The 20,905-nt window shown below is 35.7% G+C and overlaps 1 long non-coding RNA gene across 1 annotated transcript in view; it reads right to left on the bottom strand.

The window, feature by feature from the left end:
* LOC147584172 (uncharacterized) overlaps positions 1-13,092 on the bottom strand; it is a 437,695-nt gene extending 424,603 nt beyond the window's left edge. Inside the window, exon 1 of the long non-coding RNA XR_015255223.1 lies at positions 13,023-13,092. This is a non-coding gene — a long non-coding RNA (uncharacterized LOC147584172). The remainder of the gene's footprint in view (positions 1-13,022) is intronic.
* Positions 13,093-20,905: the final 7,813 nt, after the last annotated feature.

Here is a 20,905-nt window from a genome sequence, read left to right as displayed (position 1 = left end):
TTAAAATGTCTATACTACCCAAATGTAATCTACATAGACTTAATAGAATCCCTATCAAAATACCAACAGCATTTTTCACAGAACCAGAACAAACAACCCTAAAATTTGTATGCAGCCACAAAAAAGACCAAATGGCCAAAGCAATCTTGAAAAAGAAAAGCAAAGCTGGAGGCATCACAATTCCATGCTACTCTTCTTCCTAGTACTTAGTATAGTAACAATTTTATATTTATGTGTACAATGAATTATGTTTTTTGCTCTCTGGACAAGAACATAAGCTACCTTAGGACAGGGACCACACCAATGTCTATCCATCAGTGTCAGTGCAGAGATAGTCAATTAGATGTCGTAAGTTCATGGAGCTATTACTCTCTTCTTATTTTATAAATAAGGAAACTGGACTTAAAATGTGTGTATTGTTTAAGGTCACAAAGTGGGTGCCCACTGACCTTAAGCTTTGATTTTAATCTATTTTTGCAAGAATCTACTTTTCTTCAAGTTTATCCTTGTCCAAACTCCTATTCTGAGTATGGTTCTAATTATATTAAATTGATTTTTACATTTCCTGTGCTCCTATGCCATGAGTGTAAAATAATTAGAATACTTGCCATTTAACATTTTTTGAATGAAATAATTTACTCCTATCCTCAGAAAATAATGGTAAAGATTATTTTGATCATTTTCTCATGGTCTTTGTGTGATCATTTCAAAATATTATTCAAACATTACAGAAGTCACTGCCTAGCATCTGGGTATAGGTTTATAGGTTTCTGAATAATTTATTTAAAATGTATCTTTAAACACTCAGTTCGGTGATTGTCAGTTTAAAAAGTAATTACCTGTAATTTTGCCATGTTTTGTGGCATGAAAAACGTTTTTCCTACTATCCTAACTTTTGTTTTATGTCTACCTCTGGATGGATAGACTAGACAAGACTAAACACATTATACCAGTGTATTCTGAAAGCAGTCTTATTGATGTTGAAGCTTTTTAAGGAGTTCAAAAAAATGAAAGTAATGGGCTTTGTCATGCCACCAGAAACAAAGTGGTTTTAGTTCTTAAAGAACTGCTTAGAACAACATGGCAAGCAGTACAATCAAATTATTTCGTCTGCTTGTCTAACACGAAGGCAACATTATCAACTGACATCCTGCAGCTCTGAGATAAGACTCTGGAGAAAGGCCTGGGAAAACTGTGTTTATCTTACAGGAGACAATGATTAGGTAATTTGGACATTTCATATTTAATAAAAACTATTTAAATCAGAAACCATCAGACCTGCACTGATGGGACTTACATTTATATTGTACCCTCTGTCTGTCTCCAAAAAGTGATTGAATCCTTTTCATTTTTAAGAAGTACTCTTTAAAATGAAGGAAGCGTGTTAAATGCTTGGAATTACTTTTAAATTAAACCATACAGCTGACATGAATAAAAGGGGACCTCCTAAAGTGCTCTGTAATGATAGGGAGAGCAACCAGCTAGCAACCACTTAACTTGTTTTTCCATAGTAGGTTTGATCTGCGCTGCAATGACAATATTGAAAATGATTTCTGGTCCTCACTGATATCACAAATCATAACTTCCATAAAGCTATAGGAGTAATCAAAGATCCATTTCCGCGGTAATTCATACGTGCATGTGCCCATACAGGAAATGTTCACTGTTTTATAATCAGGCCCGAAAACATTTTTCATTCATCTCCCGTTTTATTAAAGCTGTGGAAAGGAGGAAAAGATGGGATCAAATGTTAAAAAAAAAAAAATGAGTTTAGAAAGCAAGGCAGTCTCACTTTTTAAAGTCAAAATTTACATGCTATATACCCTCAATTTTCAAGTGAACTGTATTTCATAAAGTAATCATAAAAACAGCTTTTTTTCACAGCAAAGGACTTTTTGAATCTTCAAATCAAAATTTAAAATGCGCAACTTTGAACTCCTATGCTGAATAAATCATAATAATTAAGATCTCATTTTTTAAGAAATCACATTATATAGGTGAACAGGAATGAAAGAAAACTGTCTGTACCCTTTCTAATAAGATAGATTCAATGCATCTCTGATTTAGTTACACACTGACATGGTGTGTTTGTGCGTGTGGTGGGGGTGGTGTTGTACATATCTGCACACCAAGACATACGTAAGCACAAAAGAATTTATCTGGGTAGTGGAGACATTCGCTCAACACTGTCTAAGCTTTATGCAAAAGAGTCCTGCAAGTTATTAGGGATTTTAGCTTCATTTTAGTAGTGTTCCCTAAGAATTTTTTGGCATAAGATTCTAACTGAATGCACGAAGACAACTACTGCTGGCCCTTAGACAGGAAAATAACATAACACACATACAATTCAGCTTCAGCCTTTGATATATTTATGTGTTGGATTCCAACTGCAACTTGTGAATTTCCATGAAAGTAGGATTATTTATAGTACAACACTGCAAAACACTACTTAACAATAAAAAATAGGCATCCAAGTGATGAATTCAAGTAACAGCCTAAAAACTGAAGAAGGTAATAAGAGGATCAGCATTACGTATGGAATGATTTAATCAGATAATTAAGTCCCCACACAATGTTTTTTATAATTACAAAATAGAACAGGGGGTGCCTGCGTGCTCAGTCGGTTAGCTTCCAACTTTGGCTCAAGTCATGATCTCAGGGTTCGTTAGTTCAAGCCCCGCGTGAGGCTATCTCCTGTCAGTGCAGAGCCCACTTTGGATCTGTCTTCCTCCCTCTCTGCCCCTCCCCCCCTCACACTTGTGCACCTGCACCCTATCTCTCTCTCTCTCAAAAATAAACGTTTTAAAAAAACTAGAACAAAAATGGGTGAAACTTTGTCAATTGCTTATATAATAATGAAAGATTAGGTTATGGATATAGGAGAGCTAGGAATGTATGAGTGCCATTATACCTATCATTCACTTAAGGGAATTATAAACCTCACCCATATTGAAAACTATAGTTAAACATTACTTCTACTAATATTTTTATAGTATTTTTAATCTGAGAATGACCTTTTAAGAACTAATATATCCTTATATGAGACAAAAAAAAAAAACACATTTATCTCCCCTTTAACAATTTCTACAATTTATCTTTAAATTCCTTATCTTGTTTTGGGTTGAAATACAACAAATTTAAATGTTAAACACTAGTATCAACCTATTTTACTACAATTATGCTTCCCTAGCTATCTCTCCTTTAGCTATGTATATTCTAAGAGAGGTGCTATCAACTTCGTTCCCCTAACCTTGACAACGGTTATCTGTGATTGGATACCCTGGGACATTTGTCTCTTCTTATATATTTTTTTTCAAATTTGCTGTTTGTATTGTTTTAAAATTTAATGCAAAAATATTTACAAAGGGAGTAATTTTTATTTTAAAACAGATTTATCACTTATTTTGAGAACCTAACATGACTGATATTTGTATATATGAAAAAAATGCTCAGGAGTGCTTGGGTGGCTCAGTCAGTTAAGTATTCAACTCTTGATTTTGGCTCAGGTCATGGTCTCATACTCATGAGATTGAGCCCTGCCTTAGGCTGTGCGCTGGGCATGAATCCTGCTTAAGAGTCTCCCTCTCTCTCCCAATCCCTCTACCCCTCCCTGGCTTATATGCATGCCTACACACACACTCTCTCTCTCAAAAGAAAAAAGAAAAAAAAGAAAAAGAAACAGAAAAAGAAATGCTCATACATACAGTAGTGATTAAATAAACTGTGTTATATCCATAAGGAAAATGATATAATTGTGTTTCCAAAAAGTAGACAGATCTGTATGCACTAATATGGAATGTGCCCCAGGATATCTATAAGTGGGGGGAAATCAAAGGATAAGATGGTGTGTAAGGTTTGATTCATTTTTTGAAAAAAAAACTTTTAAAATTACAAATGATTAGAAAATTATACTTGATTTTGATGATAAAATACACCTAATTTCTAAAAGTAATTCTGTCACCTAACAAACCAAAAAATTATTCCCCAAGGTACAAACTGAATGTGCATTTTGCTTATCTATTTTTCCTTTTCTTGCTTCAAAGATGTGAATTATTTCTTTGGACACATAAACTCCAAATACTATAATGGCTTAGATTCTTTGGTATTTCTGTTGACCCATAATCTCTTCTCCATACAATCACTAAGTTCTTTACTTTTTCGTTTAACAAGGTCTCATAGACATCAATGTTTTGTTCATGTTTGCTCATTCTATTTTCCTTAACCTTTGAAAGAATTTCAAAATCATTTTGTACTATAGTAATATATCTAAAATATTACCTTTATTTTCTTTTACTTAGGATGTCAAATGGAAATAATGTTTGCAAATAGTAATTTCAATTTAGGGGCGCCTGGGTGGCTCAGTTGGTTAAGCATCTGACTTCAGCTCAGGTCATGATCTTATGGTTCGTGAGTTCGAGCCCCACGTCAGGCTCTGTGCTGACAACACAGAGCCTGGAGCCTGCTTCAGATTCTTGTCTCTCTCTCTGTCTGCCCCTCCCCCGCTCATGCTCTATCTCTGTCTCTCACAGATAAATAAATATTAAAAATTTAAAAATAAATAAATAAATAAATAAAATAATTTCAGTTTATATCTAAAATACAAAGGATTTACACAAGTGCTTTCATATAGCTAATTTCTTATGATTAATCTATCTCTCTGATTCTCGTCTTTCTTGAGTATATGTTAATTGGAAATTGGTATGCATAAAAAAAGGCAAGTAAGACATTTTTATGCTAAAATGCTTGAAAGGTTAAATATATCATCTAGTAAACTTGTTTCATGTATTTAACTGAATGTTCCTTGTCTCTCCCCATAGTTAAAAACCACAAAGGACACAGTTACTTGAACTTTCTAAATATGTTCAAAATATAATTATTTCCAATACTAGCCAGCTTCTACTGCTGTTAAAAAAGAAAGACAGAGACTACTGCAGCTTAGAGAGAACTCCGACAGTCTTCGCTAGTTAAAATTGAAACTCACAGAGCATGACCTGTCATCTCTCTCTCTCTGTCATGAATCTTTGCTATTACTAATTTTCTGCAAGCGGTATAGTGACCTTAGGGCTGATTAATTAGCTGTTGGTTTATGTATTTTACAACATTAATTGTGAAAGCCCTCACTATTACTTCATGGTTTGATTAACCTTGTTACTGCGTAGAAATTAGAAATGGAGAAGCCTCGTTAGATTGTCTCTGACATTTTGAAAGGATTTTAACTCGTTAACTAGAACACACACTTCTATACTGTTTTTAGAAGCTCAGTATACCCTTCATATCAGCAAATACCAGCCTATCTTTTGATGATCACTTTTTTTGATGGTTGTGGCTCCCCTCCCCAGTCCTAGGCAATTTTCCTTTGCTTTTACCATAAATTTTCTTCCCTACTGGCTCTGAATTTTTTAAATCTGTTGCAGTATGTTTTAAAGTCTGAACTGAATTGCCATACTAATTCAGACTTTAAAATAGACTAATGCATGGTCTATATTAGCCTATTCTTGGAGGAGGTCCTATTTATTCTGAGAATAAAACAGTCCAAAGAGAATAAGCCAGGTCATTTCAGCAGCTACATCATTTCCTACCTGTTAAACATCTTTAGAAACTTTATTAGCTGTCTCAAGCCACAGAAATGTCTATTTATTTAAAAATGTCTTTCGCATTAGGGTGCTAGTGCTTACAAGAGAAAATTTAACTTCAAAAGTAGCTTAAAATAATTAAAATGTAACTGGATTACAAAAAGAAAATGACTCAAGAACAGGTTGCTTAATTTCCTTCTCAACTTCTTCTGGGGAGTTGTAAAGCTCATTTATTACTCTTAACTATGATACAGAAAAGACAGATATGTCTTTTGATACAGAAAAGATTTTTTAAGAAAAGTCAAATGCTTGATTAAACATAAAAGACAGTAGTCTCCTCTATTCCAAATTAAAAAAAAAAAAGTATTCTATAAGATCATAAACCAAGACGTTTGGTGATCAATGGTATATGAGCTCATAAGAGCTCACAAATAGAATATATTTGCTTAAAGGTCTAATTAAAAGAATGTAAAAATGTTCTCAGGTCAAAATTAACATTTAAGATTTTAATGAGATTTTTCACTCAATAAATACGTGTTGATTGATCAAGGTCTTTCTTTTTTCCCTTCTAGACTTAAAAAGAAAGTCAAGATTGATCTTGTCATTTGTTTTGCAGCCTTCACATTGCTTCCCTTTACTTTGATTTCTATCCCTAACCTGACTCGCAATACATGAAAGTAACATGAGACCTCTGTGTAGTTGAACGGAGATGCTGTGCCCATATTTTATGAGAGAAGCAAGATGCCAGAATAGTGAGTTGATTAAGGTATGCCTAGTGCCAATTCTATCTCGGTACCTAAAATCTTGTACCATGTAATGTGACGTTAGCTCGTGCTTGTGGATTGTTCACATTTATGTATGGAATGTATGTATACACATGCACGTAGGACGCATGAATGTGTATATATGTGTGTGTGTTTTCAGTAACCAGGGCCAATTCTTGATGGTCCTAGGTAAGGGCTACTTTGTACCCTAAAGCTCTTTCTTATGTTCTTTCCCTTAACATAAGCCTAACATTTTGTGATACTCTTTCTCCATTGTTTTTTCAATTTTCTTTCTGATCTTGATTGTGAAGAGAAGCTTCTTTCATCTTGTCACCCTTTCTCAATAGGATCACTCTCTTCCCCACTAGTAACCATCTTCAAAAAGACCCCAGAGCACCTTAACTTCTCATCTCTCCCTGCTCACGTCCCAGTCAGGGATTGGTTTTATGTCTAATTCATGTAAAGGTAAAGAAATGACAAAGCAGTTTCTCTACATTAGGTTAATCATTTTAGCCAAAATGACGGCTTTAGTTTAAACTGAATATTTGATTTTTCTAAAACTTAGATAGTTTCTAACTAGAAATTATTATTAATGCACTGTGCTTTTATTTTTACCTATTCACCAAACATTTACTAACTCTAACAACATGCCAATTACAATGTCAAGTGCCAGAAATATAAAAACATATAGTGAAGACACATCACTATATTTTACATGAATGTAGCCCACACGCTTAGAGGTTGTAAAAGATGTTCCCCATTATGGAAGAGCTACCTTTTCCCGTAAACTAATGTTTCATATTTACTCAATATCTGAGGAGGATATTAATTACCCTAAGGGAAATTATCCTTAGGGAAATAATTTACAATTAATTGACCTATATATTATAGAAAAAAATTACTTATTTTTCAACATAATTTAGACTTTATTTTTAAGGACTTATCATTTCATTTGTATTAATGTTTAGGAATATCAACGTTTGAGGTTATAGATTATGTTCACAGCCTAATGAAAAATCATTTTCTTTTAGAAAGCTTTCCAATACTGAATTTTCTAATTCAGGGTTAGTGTAGTGTGGGATTATTTTTACCCTTATTCTTACTTTGCTTACGGAAAAGATTTTGCACCTGTCATATGAATTGGAAAAACTGAAGACTTTGATACTATATATAAAAGTTTGTAATAAGTTTGACAATATAGACTTTCTGCTTAAATTCAAATCAATGGCGGGGGCAGGGGGGAAGTTGCTCTTTGGATTAACTCCAAAACCTCCTAACTTTCAAAGTGTGTTTCTGCAAAGGTCAGTTCTTCAAGAAAATAATTTGATATAGGTGAAACTCGTTAGCACCAGCATCATGAACTAGATTTTCTCAGGCCAGAAGTAATCAAAACTAGAATCAAGCAAGCAAAATTATAGGGCCATTTTTAATAATAGCAAATGTTACCTGAACTTAGTCTCTGATGTTCATGAAATAGAAAAGTAAGAATTAATACATGTTAATCTAACATAAATTTGGGGTATCCAAGCGAATGTTATCATGTATGAGGAATTAATAAAAATATATTAATTTTTACAACATTTTAATATTTTGCCAATTTTGAAGGTCTATGCTGAATTGTGCTTGTCACCATTTCACGGTAAGGGCATACATTACATTGGCACACATGCTGGATCTTCTGCAACAGTGGGTTTTGAAGCTTGGGAATATTTCTAGCAATCTTCCAAAAAATTAAATAACACTTAAAATTATATGATTCTATAATAAAACCTATGGAATAACATATAAACTAGGGCCCTTGTGATATAATCATTAATGGAGTAGGGAGAGTTCTTTTCCCCTTCTCAAAGCACTTACTTCGTAGTCCTCATGCCTTCCTGGTTCCTCTCTTTTATAAGTTCAACAGCATCTGCCAAGATACAGCTGTCATAATTTCTCAAGGCTCTATCCTCATCCTTTCTTGTTTTCACTCTGTACTTACTCCCTAAGACTGTCATACACACCCATGTCTTTATTATTCCCTATACACATCTCCCCAGAGCTTTAGATCCATACACCTTAATTACTTCAAGTCCTTTTTAAACATCATAATTGCATCCCGAGTCCAATATTGCCAAAACTGGACCCAACCAAGCCCATACACTTCAAAAGAACTTTAATAAATACCAGATTTTTTTCCCTGAAATTCTCTTTCCTCCCATGTTTTCTAGTTAACTCCTGCATATTCTTTAATCTCATCAGTTTCTATATCTTCCAAACAAGATCAAATTCTCTTAAACTCTCAATTAACTCTGAACCTCCCCTTCAGATGGTCTATAAACATTATAATTTAGGGGCATCTGGGTGGCTCAGTTGATTCAGTGTTTGATTCTTGATTTCAGCCCGGATCATGATCCCAGAGTGGTAGGATCGAGCTCCCACAGCATAGAGCCTGCTTGAGATTCTCTCTCTCTCTCCCTCTCCCCCTCTCCCCTGCCCGTGCGTGCTCTCTCTCTCTCTCTCTCTCTCTCTCTTTAAAATAAAATTTAAAAGGTAATAATAATTTAACTAAAATATCTACACAATTAAAATGCAACATTGGTTTCTACCACTGAGTGTCACTGCCAAGAGGACTGAAACTATGTCTATAAGTGTTCATTACTATATTGTCAGTGGCCAGCATAGTGCAGGACCAGAGGGAGATACCAAAAAAAAATTTGTTGAATAAATGAGAGTGGGTCAATGAATGGACAGAATTACTGCTGAACTTCAACTAAAGGAAGAGCGAAACCTTAATGTGAATATCATTTTAACTAAAAGGTATAATGAGTGTGAAAATCAGGTGCTCTACCAAAAACATATTGATTTGGCTCATCATACCACCAGACAGCTCACGAAGGGTAAGGGAGAATTTAAATTAGCCAGGTCCTCCGTGGGATATGGAATGACTTGGAAATTAATAACTTTATCTGAATAGTGGCTTAGCTGCCATAGAGAGTAAATTTTAAAATGTTATTTTCTTTTCAAATTTCCAGTGATGATTTCTCTTCTACAAATGTAAAGATGCTATTACAAAGCACAATTTATCTGATGAATACTAATCAACATGGAGACACAAATATAATAGTTTTAGCTGCAAAACAGCAATAATACAAAAGCAACCAATGTCATATTTCAATCAAGTAACACACACTTTTGGGGTTTCTATCTCAGAAAAAAAAATTATATTGTAGGTGTAACCATTTACGTTACATCCTCAGCATAGTTCCCACACAGACTAGACATATGGATCTGAGACTTGTGGGGAACATCTTGAAAACATAATAGTCTGAAAATAACCGAAATGGTAGTCCATGGCTCAGTGATTCTATAGTTCTCATTAATCCTTCCCATTAAAAAATTGCATTAGCAAGACTCACAGGAACATTTATCTAAACAGGCCACGTACCCCAGCATATCTGGAACACTTCTGTTTTCAGATATTCAACTACTTATTATTTCACATGATCTGATTTTTCACTAAGAGAATATGGTCATCACTTTCTTACACCATACACAAAAATAAACACAACATGGATTAAAAACCTAAATGTGAGACCTGGAACCTAGAAAGGGCACAGGTAGTAATCTCTCTGACAACAGCTGTAGCAATATTTTTCTACATATTGTCCATGAGGCAAAGAAAATAAAAGCAAAAATAAACCATTGGGACTATCTCAAAATAAAAGGTTTCTGTACAGTGAGGGAAACAATAACCAAAACTAAAAGGCAACCTATGGAATGGGAGAAGTATTTGCAAATAACATATTCAATAAAGGGTTAGTATACAAAATATACAAAGAACTTACACAAATCAATACCAAAAAACAAATAATCCAATTAAAAATGGGCAGAAGACATGAATAGACATTTCTCCAAAGAAGACATCCAGATGGCCTACAGACACATGAAAAGATGCGCAACATCATCAGGGAAGTGCAAATCAGAACTACAATCAGATATCACCTCCCAACTGTCAGAATGGCTAAAATAAAAAAAAAAACACAAGAAAGAAGTGTTGGTGAGGATGCAGAGAAAAAGGACTTGCACTGTTGGGGGCAATTCAAACTGGTGCAGCTACTGTAAAAAAACAATATGGAGGTTCCTCAAAAGGTAAAAACAGAAGTACCATGAGATCTAGTAGTTCCACTACTGGGTATTTACCCAAAGAATATGACAACAATGATTTGAAAAGATATATGCACCCTTCTGTTTACTGCAACATTGTTTACAATAGCCAAGTTGTGGGAGCAGTTCAAGTGTCCATCGATAAATGAATGGATAAAGAAGTGACAGACAGATAGATAATTTATTCAGTCACAAAAAAATGGTATCTTGCCATTTGCAACAATATGCATAGACCAAGAGAGTATAATGCTAAGTGAAATAAGATGGTCAGAGAAAGACAATTACCACAGGATTGCACTCATATGTGAAATTTAAGAAACAAAACAAATGTACAAAAAAAAAAAAAAAAAGAGACAAACCCAAAACAGACTCTTAACTATACAGAACAAACTGAGGGTCACCAAGGGGAGTTGGTGGTGGAGTGGGTGAAATAGGTGAAGGGGATTTACAGTACACTTCCCTTGACGAGAACAGAGTAATGTAGTGAGTTGTTGAATCACTTATTGTACACCTGAAACTAATACAGCACTGTTTGTTAACTATACTGGAATTAAAATTTTAAAGAAGGATATGGTCATCTTATATGAAATATAAAGAAATAATATAAAAAAACTAGTGCATGGAAAGTAGGCTTCTTTATAAGTTTGATATTTAACAGAAGTAATAATGATTAATTCATCTATTAATTAGAAGATGATTCAGTTTGAGGCAACCAGGTGTCTCAATCAGTTGAGCATCTGACTTTTGATTTCAGCCCAGGTTGCCCAGGTGTAGGTGTGTAGGATACAGCCCCATGTCAGGTTAACGCTGAGTGTGGAGCCTAAGATTCTCCCTCCCTCCCTTCTCTCTCTCTCTCTCTCTCTCTCTCTCTCTCTCTCTCTCTCTCTCTCTTTGTTCCCCTCTGTCCCTCTACCCTGCTCAGTCCTCGGTGCTCCCTCTATCCCTCTTCTCTCTCTTTCTCCCAAACAAACAAACAAACAAAAATGCGAAAAGACGATTCAGTTTTAGGAAACCTTTTAAATGCCAATATTTGACGTGATGTATTAAAATGTTAGGCATTCTGTGGAAAAATATTAAATTTCTAGTGTCACAAGCTTGTTAAAGGATGCTTATCAATATAATGGAATAGAATGAGAATGGGAATAAAAATAGAAAATATTTGAAAGTGTCTTTATTTAAATTTATTGACCATAGAAATAATGTTTCTCTTCAAACTAAATGTTTCAGTATTTTCATAAGGACTTTCCTGTCATTTCTTTTGATCCCAGCTAATACTTTTGTTGTCAAATTCTTAAGAAATTTTGGCTTTGATCCACTTATACCCATTTTGGACAAGGGTAAAGGTGAGAAAATGTGGGGAAGATAGGTTTCTTTTATCCGAGGGTGAAATAGAGTATCTAAGAGAATATTTTATGGACCTTTAGATACCTGGTAATGGCATGCATGGTGGTGACAAAACAGCTAAAATGCCAAAGAATAAGGATGACAGATAAGGTCTATAGCAAGGCGTTTCTTCTTGTCCTTTCATCATGGTTTGTTGCCATAACCAAAAGTTAAAAGGGGGGAGTATTTTAATATTTGGGTTGATAACTTCTCTGTGCTTCCATCTACATCTCAATCCTATGGAGCTACAGCACTTGGAATTGTATTTTAACTAACTCTATATTACAACATGCCAATTCTCACCTTTTCTATCTTACCTTTAAAATCATCATATGAAAATGACCAAAGCCCATATAGCAAGATATCGTATTTCTGAATTATTCACAAAAACAACAGAATAGGGACCTTTGGGAGGTTAAAAGCTCTCTCGAACTTCATTCTAACAACTGCACATACAAAAAAGACGTATCGCAGAGAAAAATGAAATGACTACCTAGACGTAAGAGCAGATTTGACTATTAGCAGTACCCTTGATTTTAGTGAGAAAATGAATCACCATTTGTTTAAACCAAAAATATGAAAAAATGCTACTCTGGCTTAAAAGAAATATTGTTACACATTATGAAACATGGGGCTCTAAAACACATTATGGATGCCAGAGTTAGAAAGAACTTATGAATTAATTAGAGGGGTGTTTTGAATCTTGCTTCCACTCTCACTCTATGTGAGATACTAGGCAAAATCATTTATCTTTTTCTTAAATTCATCTGTAAAGTAAAGGCAATAATAATGCCTAAATGTGTTACTATGAAAATTAAATGAGATAATCTGACACAAACTGTCTACCACAGTGGCTAGCATATATAAATACTCAAGACTTATTTTTACTATTAACATCAATATTACTGAGTGGATTCTAAGACAACAGTGGATTCTGAATCTCCTTGAATCTCCATTTAAAAGCAAACAGAGATACTAACAGTAAATCCAAAACCCATGGACATTTATAATATATTAGGATACAAGCATAGGAAAAAACACAAGAAAACCTACATGTCAAGGACTGCTAAAGAAAGCAGAGGACACCAATGGGGCTTTGGGGAGACCTGGGAATGGGAGAAACCAGAATAGCCAGTAGGTTTTCAACGGAACTCACCATGGGCTAATTTGATGGAGTTGGCATAAACCACAGGAGTTTGCTATTACGATGATCTTCGAGTGGGACCTAAGAATTAAAAATTAAATAAATGCCAGTTTAGAAGGTTAATGAAATGCTGGGTTATTCCTTGAATCACCAAGATTACAGCATTTTATTTGTATTAAATTATTTGTATTGATACCACACAATTCATTGGATGAATGCCAACCATCCATTTCATTTTCTGTTACGTGGACTGACCTTCCAACTTAATTCTCAGAGTTGGAAGTTTCTTTCCATTTTATGATATATTGTTGCTTCTATCTTTTTAATAAAAGGAGAAAGGCATGTAATTGCCAAAACATGTAATTTCCAATGTTTACATTTTTAATTAGCTGAAGGGCAAACACATTCCTGAATTTTCTGTAGGGCAAGCAATGTCTTGGTCACTAATTCCATTTCTCAGCTCATGATTTGCTTTAACTCTGACTTAACATATTTGAAAATTTTATTTTTCTCCTCACAGAAAATAGCTGCATATAGTCTCATAATTCAGATGTTTTCAAATACTAAGCTCCTTTTTAATATTCATTATTTTCCCAATTTTTGCTTCTAAAATGTTACATTATTCATTGCAAATGGTTTTTAGAATAAATTTCTAAAATTAGGCTGAAGCCCCAGTGCATGTATTTATATAGTCTATGTTCATGTGTATATTTAGCACAGGAATGCCAGAGGGCTTTAAGTCATTGGTATAGTTGGTCATCAAAAATAGAAACAAATGTTGTGCTGCCCCACACTGCCTCTCTGGCAAATAGATGCCTTTACCTTGCCGAAAAGGTCATTGTCAACCCTGGAAGAAAGATTGGAAATTTCTGCTCTTTGTTGCAGCATTTCCAGTTTGTGTTTACAAAGTGGCATTATAAAAAAGTTTAAAACTTAAAGCTTTAAGCAGTGTGCCCTTTCTCCCCACCCTAAGCCTTGCCCATTCCTTTAAACTACTCTGACCTCCTATATGATAGATTAAGATTTCTGCTCTGAAAGGGCAGGTGTACTCCATCATGTAAGATTGATCCTCCAGGAATTTACATTGAAAAATCATGCATCACAATTTTTGTGTAACTTACGTGAATTTATTATTCATCAAAACAAATCACACACATACCTCTAAGCTGACCCTCATTATATGGGGCATCCCTCATTTTAGAAAGCCATCTATCTTACCCTTATCCAAGTTGCCATCTGGTCAGTTTATTGATGGAAATTGTTATTTTTATATGAAATCCAATTGACGCCTAACAGAAGCCAGTTGTTTTACATGTTTTCAATTAAAATTAAAATTAGATATCACTCAGATGCAAGGTTAAAAAACCTGCTTTAACTCTGTTTAGATGGGTAGACAATGAAAAGCAAAATCTCACTTGTAGGGAATATTTAGAATGTCTCCATATGCATACCCAGAATATAGTAAGATAGAAGGATGAGGTTGGCTACGGTTAACTTAAATTGTACCGTTTCCCTACTATAATTCAAAATCATGTGTCATGTCACTTTGAATAATGAAGGGAATTAATGTAATATTAACGCAACACAGTATCATGTTACTACCCACAAAGGAGCCAATGGCAGACTCTACCAATGAGCTTTGGTCACTAAGCTTAATAACAATATAATGTTGGCTAAATGAATAAGAGAGTCAATGGAACACAGCAATATTTTATGAAAGACTAGATAGGCTTTTAGAGACTAAAATCATCATGTTTGTGAACAACATATGTTTGCTAAAAATAGCCTTATTTTTAGATTATTGTCTCTTAGAGAGAAATAAAGGCAAAAAACAAAAGGCACAGTAGGTGGTAGGTGGGCAGTACTGCCTAGGAGTTAGTTCCTTGACTTTGGAATTCAACAGAACCTGAGTAGAACATTAGCTATTATTATATAAACCTAAATATAAATCTGTTATTAACCTTAACCTAAGGCTCAAGTTCTTCATCTATTTTATGGACATAATGTTTACTTGACGAATTCTTGGGTAAAGATTGAAATGACATTATACGTAAAGCTACTTAGTTCATTGCCTGACACGGTAAACGGGAATTTTTAGCTGAAAAACCTACTCACCAAACATATGCTCATTGTTAAATAAAAGCTTTTTGTGTGAAGTCAGAGGAAGTGGGGACTTCAAGGTAAGAAGTAAAGGATCTGGGGCACCTGAGCGGCTCAGTCAGTTGGGCAGCCGACTTCAGCTCCAGTTATGATTTCATAGCTCATGAGTTCGAGCCCCATGTAGAGCTCTGTGCTGACAGCTCAGAACCTGGAGCCTGCTTGGGATTCTGTGTCTCCCTGTCTCTCTGCCCCTTCCCCACTCACACTCTGTCTCTCTGTGTCTCTCAAAAATCAATAAACATTAAAAAAATTAAAATATACAAAAATAAACGAAGGGTTTATTCTTCATAAAAATTTTAACAACTGTAGTAACTGCTTCATAATGGAAATAATCTCAAATTCTTGGTGGAATATGCCATTTTCTTCTGAACTATGTTCCCAGTGATCACATTTTCCTTTATTGTGGATGCTGCGATGATTATTTGAAGTGAAGTTTCCAGTATGTAAACACTGTGAGATACCTGCTTACGTGTCACCATATGCATGAAGGTAAATGCTTTTATTATGAAGATCAAGTGTAAAATATTTTACTTAGGGGTATTTACATTGCATAATGGACATGGTATTTCTGTTCTCACGTTTTTCCCCCTAAAACCTGCAGTTCTGTCACTGGGCATTTTCTGTCTTTCATTTAAACTGACTTCACGTGCTTTCAGTACATTGTTTCTCTTCCTTGCACTTGTTCTACTTGCATTCAAATATTTTAGTTTCATCTTACGAATTCACTCTGAGATATTTTTCTTAAAAGCATTGATAAAAGTGTCTACTCTTGACTTTTCCACTTGATTAATAGAAAATAATCATCTTTCTCTCTCGTGCGGTTTGGTTAATTAACTGATATAGGCAGCACAAATAATTTCTACAGTAGTGTACTTATTGTTTTAAGAATTATGTGAAAATTAGTCTCTTACTACATGATTAGATTTTCAGATCTGGTAATGAACAAAAATAGTCTTTCTGTGCCATCTTTTAATGTGTTTTTAATCACCAGCTAAATAACAAAGAATTGTCTTTTAAAATAATTAAGACTACATATCGAGTCTCCATAGGATGTCAACAATAAAGGGGTTAATGAAGCATCCAATCATCATGGAAACAATCAAAAAATGTCTTGCTTTAAACAACCCAAAGCAATTTCTGCAATCTAAATGCATCTGTGCTGGAATAATTTCCATAGCATCAGAACATTTTTCATCCTGCAGAGATTACAAGACGAAAAAGAGGAAAGCTTACAAATGATGGCAACCTCCTATGTAAGTGGAGCCAAATATTTAAATGAAAAATCTGTCAAAAAAGCCAAGCTATTACAGTTTCACAAACCATGCTAACATCATGGCATGACCTCAGTCATGGCACCATTTAGAACCATGAAAGAATACTACAATGAGAGATTTCCATTTACACATTATACATAGCTTCCCAGCATATTAATAAATTCTCTGCTGTGTGTTAAAGCAACGCATGCTTTTTTTTTCACTTTTTATAATCCAAGATCAATTCAAGGCTCAAATCAAGTACAAATTCATTGCATCTTTGTGAACATATCACTCAAAGCCATGATGGGAAATAACATATCTTCTAAATCAAATGATATTAATTTGTATTTAAAGGGTTTGATGACAGAAATGGCAAGAATAAAAATCCCAATAGTAAACAGACTTTTTTTGCAGATTTACTTCAATATGTTCCATTCATTCATTCATACAAAAGTACAACATTTGGAAGCTGAGTTCAAGTACTTACCAGCTTATTGTCGAACATATTATTTAACCTTAACTGTCAATAGGCAATAGTCTCAGAGAGATCAGAAATTACAACAAACTTACTTGGTTTTTATATCCCTAATTTATTTACTAGCAAATTACACTAACATTGTAGTGTTCAATGTGCATTTGCTAACATAATATATAAAGAATCTCTGTGATCTTCAGTTTTCCTATCTGCTAAATATGTATGCTATTGTATGAATTAATGCAAGTGTATTTATTGAAAATGAATGTATATTACACACATAATAGGTGTTCATTAAATGGTAACTGTTATTGTTCACCAAAAAAGGCTTAAATAAATATACTACATGGTTTCTTTTCTTTTTAAATGTTTATTTATTTTTGAGAGAGAGAGAGAGAGAGAGAGAGAGAAAGCACACAGGGGAGGGAAAGGGAAAGAGGGAGACAGAGGATCCAAAGCAGGCTCTGAAGCACAGAGCCCGATGTAGGGCTCGAACTCATGAACCATGAGTTCATGACCTGAGTTGAAGTTGGAGGCTAACCCAACTGAGCCATCCAGGTGTCCCTACACTACATGGTTTCTTAGGAGGATTGATTTCATACCACAGACAAGAAATGATATACTTGCTGTGAATATTATCTTGAAGTATAAATTTACACTTGATATTGATCACTATTTAGGTAAAGAAATAAGGTCAAATGGTATTATCCAAATATAAACTTATATTTTTTTGGCTTTTTTTGGTGGTATATACTGAAGGCACCTCAGACTCTTTATTTAATAATTTCTTAAAATGTTTTCTTATGCTCTCCATGTTATAGAAAAATGTACTTTAGCTCCAGTCTCATTTGTTTTCTATTTGAATAAGGACTGGTATAATTTCCACTATTATCAAGAGAAAAGTGCAGAACAATTAAATAGAGAGATCGAAGCTGTTTCTATTTAATGTGACTATAATCAACATGGGAAACCAATTCACAGACCCAAATGATTGTTTTTCCCTTATAAGTGAATTGTTTTGGCTAAGTATGCTGTATAAATGCTCTACTTCATAGACTTGGTGCCAGTCAGTTTGCATTTATACTGGGAATGGAACCCAGATTCCTCGCAAAAGCCATTTCCATAGAGCCAAGAATGAAACAAAGAGAGGCTGTTTACTTGTAAATAGTTCGAGACACAGAGTAATTGTTATAAAACCGTTGTTAACAATTTAGGAAATATGCAGTACATGCAGCTCAGATACATGATATTATTTTGAAACTAGTCCAAATCATGTACTTTTCAACTGATAGTATTCTTAACCTTGAAAATGCTCTGAACTCATGGGGAGTATTGGCCTTTCATAGAATGTACCAAATTGATTAATTTCAAAGAATCCATGAAAACCAAGAAATTTCTCCATGAATATATGAGTTTCCACAAACTCACAGCAAAACATCTGGGCTCAGATTTGAATTTGAGGGAATATACCTTATGTTCCTGGCTTTCATGTGAATATTTCCCCATATTTTAATGTTTCTAAAATCAAGGTAAGCACTTCTAATGCCTCACCTCTCCTACCTTAAACCAGTTATCAGTTCATATCACAAAATAGAACAAATAAGGTATACTGTGATTTTAAAGATATAAATATGTACTAGATATAAAATTTATATGTAATATAAACATTTATATGTATTTTATATATTATATTAATGTATATTATGATATATACTATAAACATATAATTGTCTATATATAGAATATAATAATATACATTAAGATATAGGATGTATATTATGTGTAACTTGTAAACTGGGTGTGAAATCATTTCTGAGGAGTAATGAAAGTCTACATAACATTCTTTGATATGATAATAGTTTGGTTAAAAAAACAGATGACACGAGCCTTGGAAGATGGCGGCTTAGGAGGACGCTGGGCTCACCGCGCGTCCTGCTGATCACTTATATTCCACCTACACCTGCCTAAATAACCCAGAAAACCACCAGAGGATTACCAGAACGGAGTCGCCGGAGCCAAGCGCAGACGAGAGGCCCACGGAAGAGGGTAGGAAGGGCGGCGAGGCGGTGCGCGCTCCACGGACTGGCGGGAGGGAGCCGGGGCGGAGGGGCGGCTCGCCGGCCAAGCAGAGCCCCCGAGTCTGGCTTGCAAAAAGCAGAGGGGCCTGACGGACTGTGTTCCGACAGCAAGCGCGACTTGGCGTCTGGGAGGTCATAAGTTAACAGCTCTGCTCAGAAAGCGGGAAGGCTGGAGGACAAAGGGAAGGAGAGCTGCTGAGCCCCCGGACCACAGAGCTCAGTTTGGTGGGGAACAAAGGCGCTCGCCAGCGCCATCTCCCCCGCCCATCCCCCAGCCAAAATCCCAAAGAGAACCAGTTCCTGCCAGGGAACTTGCTCGCTCCGCGAAAACACCCAACTCTGCGCTTCTGCGGAGCCAAACCTCCGGCAGCGAATCTGACTCCCTCCTGCTGCCACAGGGCCCCTCCTGAAGAGGATCACCTAAGGAGAAGCAAGCTAAGCCTGCCCCTCCTGCCCCTGTGCACCTTGCCTACCCACCCCAGCTAAGACGCCAGATCCCCAGCATCACAGGCCTGGCACTGTGCAAGTAGCCCAGACAGGCCACCCCACCCCACAGTGAATCCCGCCCATAGGAGAGGGGAAGAGAAGGCACGCACCAGTCTGACTGTGGACACAGCGGTGGGCTGGGGGCAGACATCAGGTCTGACTGCGGCTCCGCCAACCAACTCCAGTTATACACCACAGCACAGGGGAAGTGCCCTGCAGGTCCTCACCACGCCAGGGACTATCCAAAATGACCAAGCGGAAGAATTCCCCTCAGAAGAATCTCCAGGAAATAACAACAGCTAATGAGCTGATCAAAAAGGATTTAAATAATATAACAGAAAGTGAATTTAGAATAATAGTCATAAAATTAATCGCTGGGCTTGAACACAGTATAGCGGACAGCAGAGAATCTCTTGCTACAGAGATCAAGGGACTAAGGAACAGTCACGAGGAGCTGAAAAACGCTTTAAACGAAATGCATAACAAAATGGAAACCACCACGGCTCGGATTGAAGAGGCAGAGGAGAGAATAGGTGAACTAGAAGATAAAGTTATGGAAAAAGAGGAAGCTGAGAAAAAGAGAGATAAAAAAATCCAGGAGTATGAGGGGAAAATTAGAGAACTAAGTGATACACTAAAAAGAAATAATCTACGCATAATTGGTATCCCAGAGGAGGAAGAGAGAGGGAAAGGTGCTGAAGGGGTACTTGAAGAAATTATAGCTGAGAACTTCCCTGAAGTGGGGAAGGAAAAAGGCATTGAAATCCAAGAGGCACAGAGAACTCCCTTCAGACGTAACTTGAATCGATCTTCTGCACGACATATCATAGTGAAACTGGCAAAATACAAGGATAAAGAGAAAATTCTGAAAGCAGCAAGGGGTAAACGTGCCCTCACATATAAAGGGAGACCTATAAGACTCGTGACTGATCTCTCTTTTGAAACTTGGCAGGCCAGAAAGAATTGGCACGAGATTTTCAGTGTGCTAGACAGAAAAAATATGCAGCCGAGAATCCTTTATCCAGCAAGTCTGTCATTTAGAATAGAAGGAGAGATAAAGGTCTTCCCAAACAAACAAAAACTGAAGGAATTTGTCACCACTAAACCAGCCCTCCAAGAGATCCTAAGGGGGACCCTGTGAGACAAAGTACCAGAGACATCACTACAAGCATAAAACATACAGACATCACAATGACTCTAAACCCATACCTTTCTATAATAACACTGAATGTAAATGGATTAAATGCGCCAACCAAAAGACATAGGGTATCAGAATGGATAAAAAAACAAGACCCATCTATTTGCTGTCTACAAGAGACTCATTTTAGACCTGAGGACACCTTTAGATTGAGAGTGAGGGGATGGAGATCTATTTATCATGCTACTGGAAGCCAAAAGAAAGCTGGAGTAGCCATCCTTATATCAGACAAACTAGACTTT

The sequence above is a fragment of the Puma concolor genome, chromosome A1 (assembly GCF_028749965.1).
Source record: "Puma concolor isolate L17-30 chromosome A1, mPumCon1.1.hap2, whole genome shotgun sequence".
Lineage (NCBI taxonomy): Eukaryota > Metazoa > Chordata > Mammalia > Carnivora > Felidae > Puma > Puma concolor.
The sequence above is the reverse complement of the archived record's forward strand: the minus strand, read 5'-3'. Positions and strand labels throughout refer to the sequence as shown.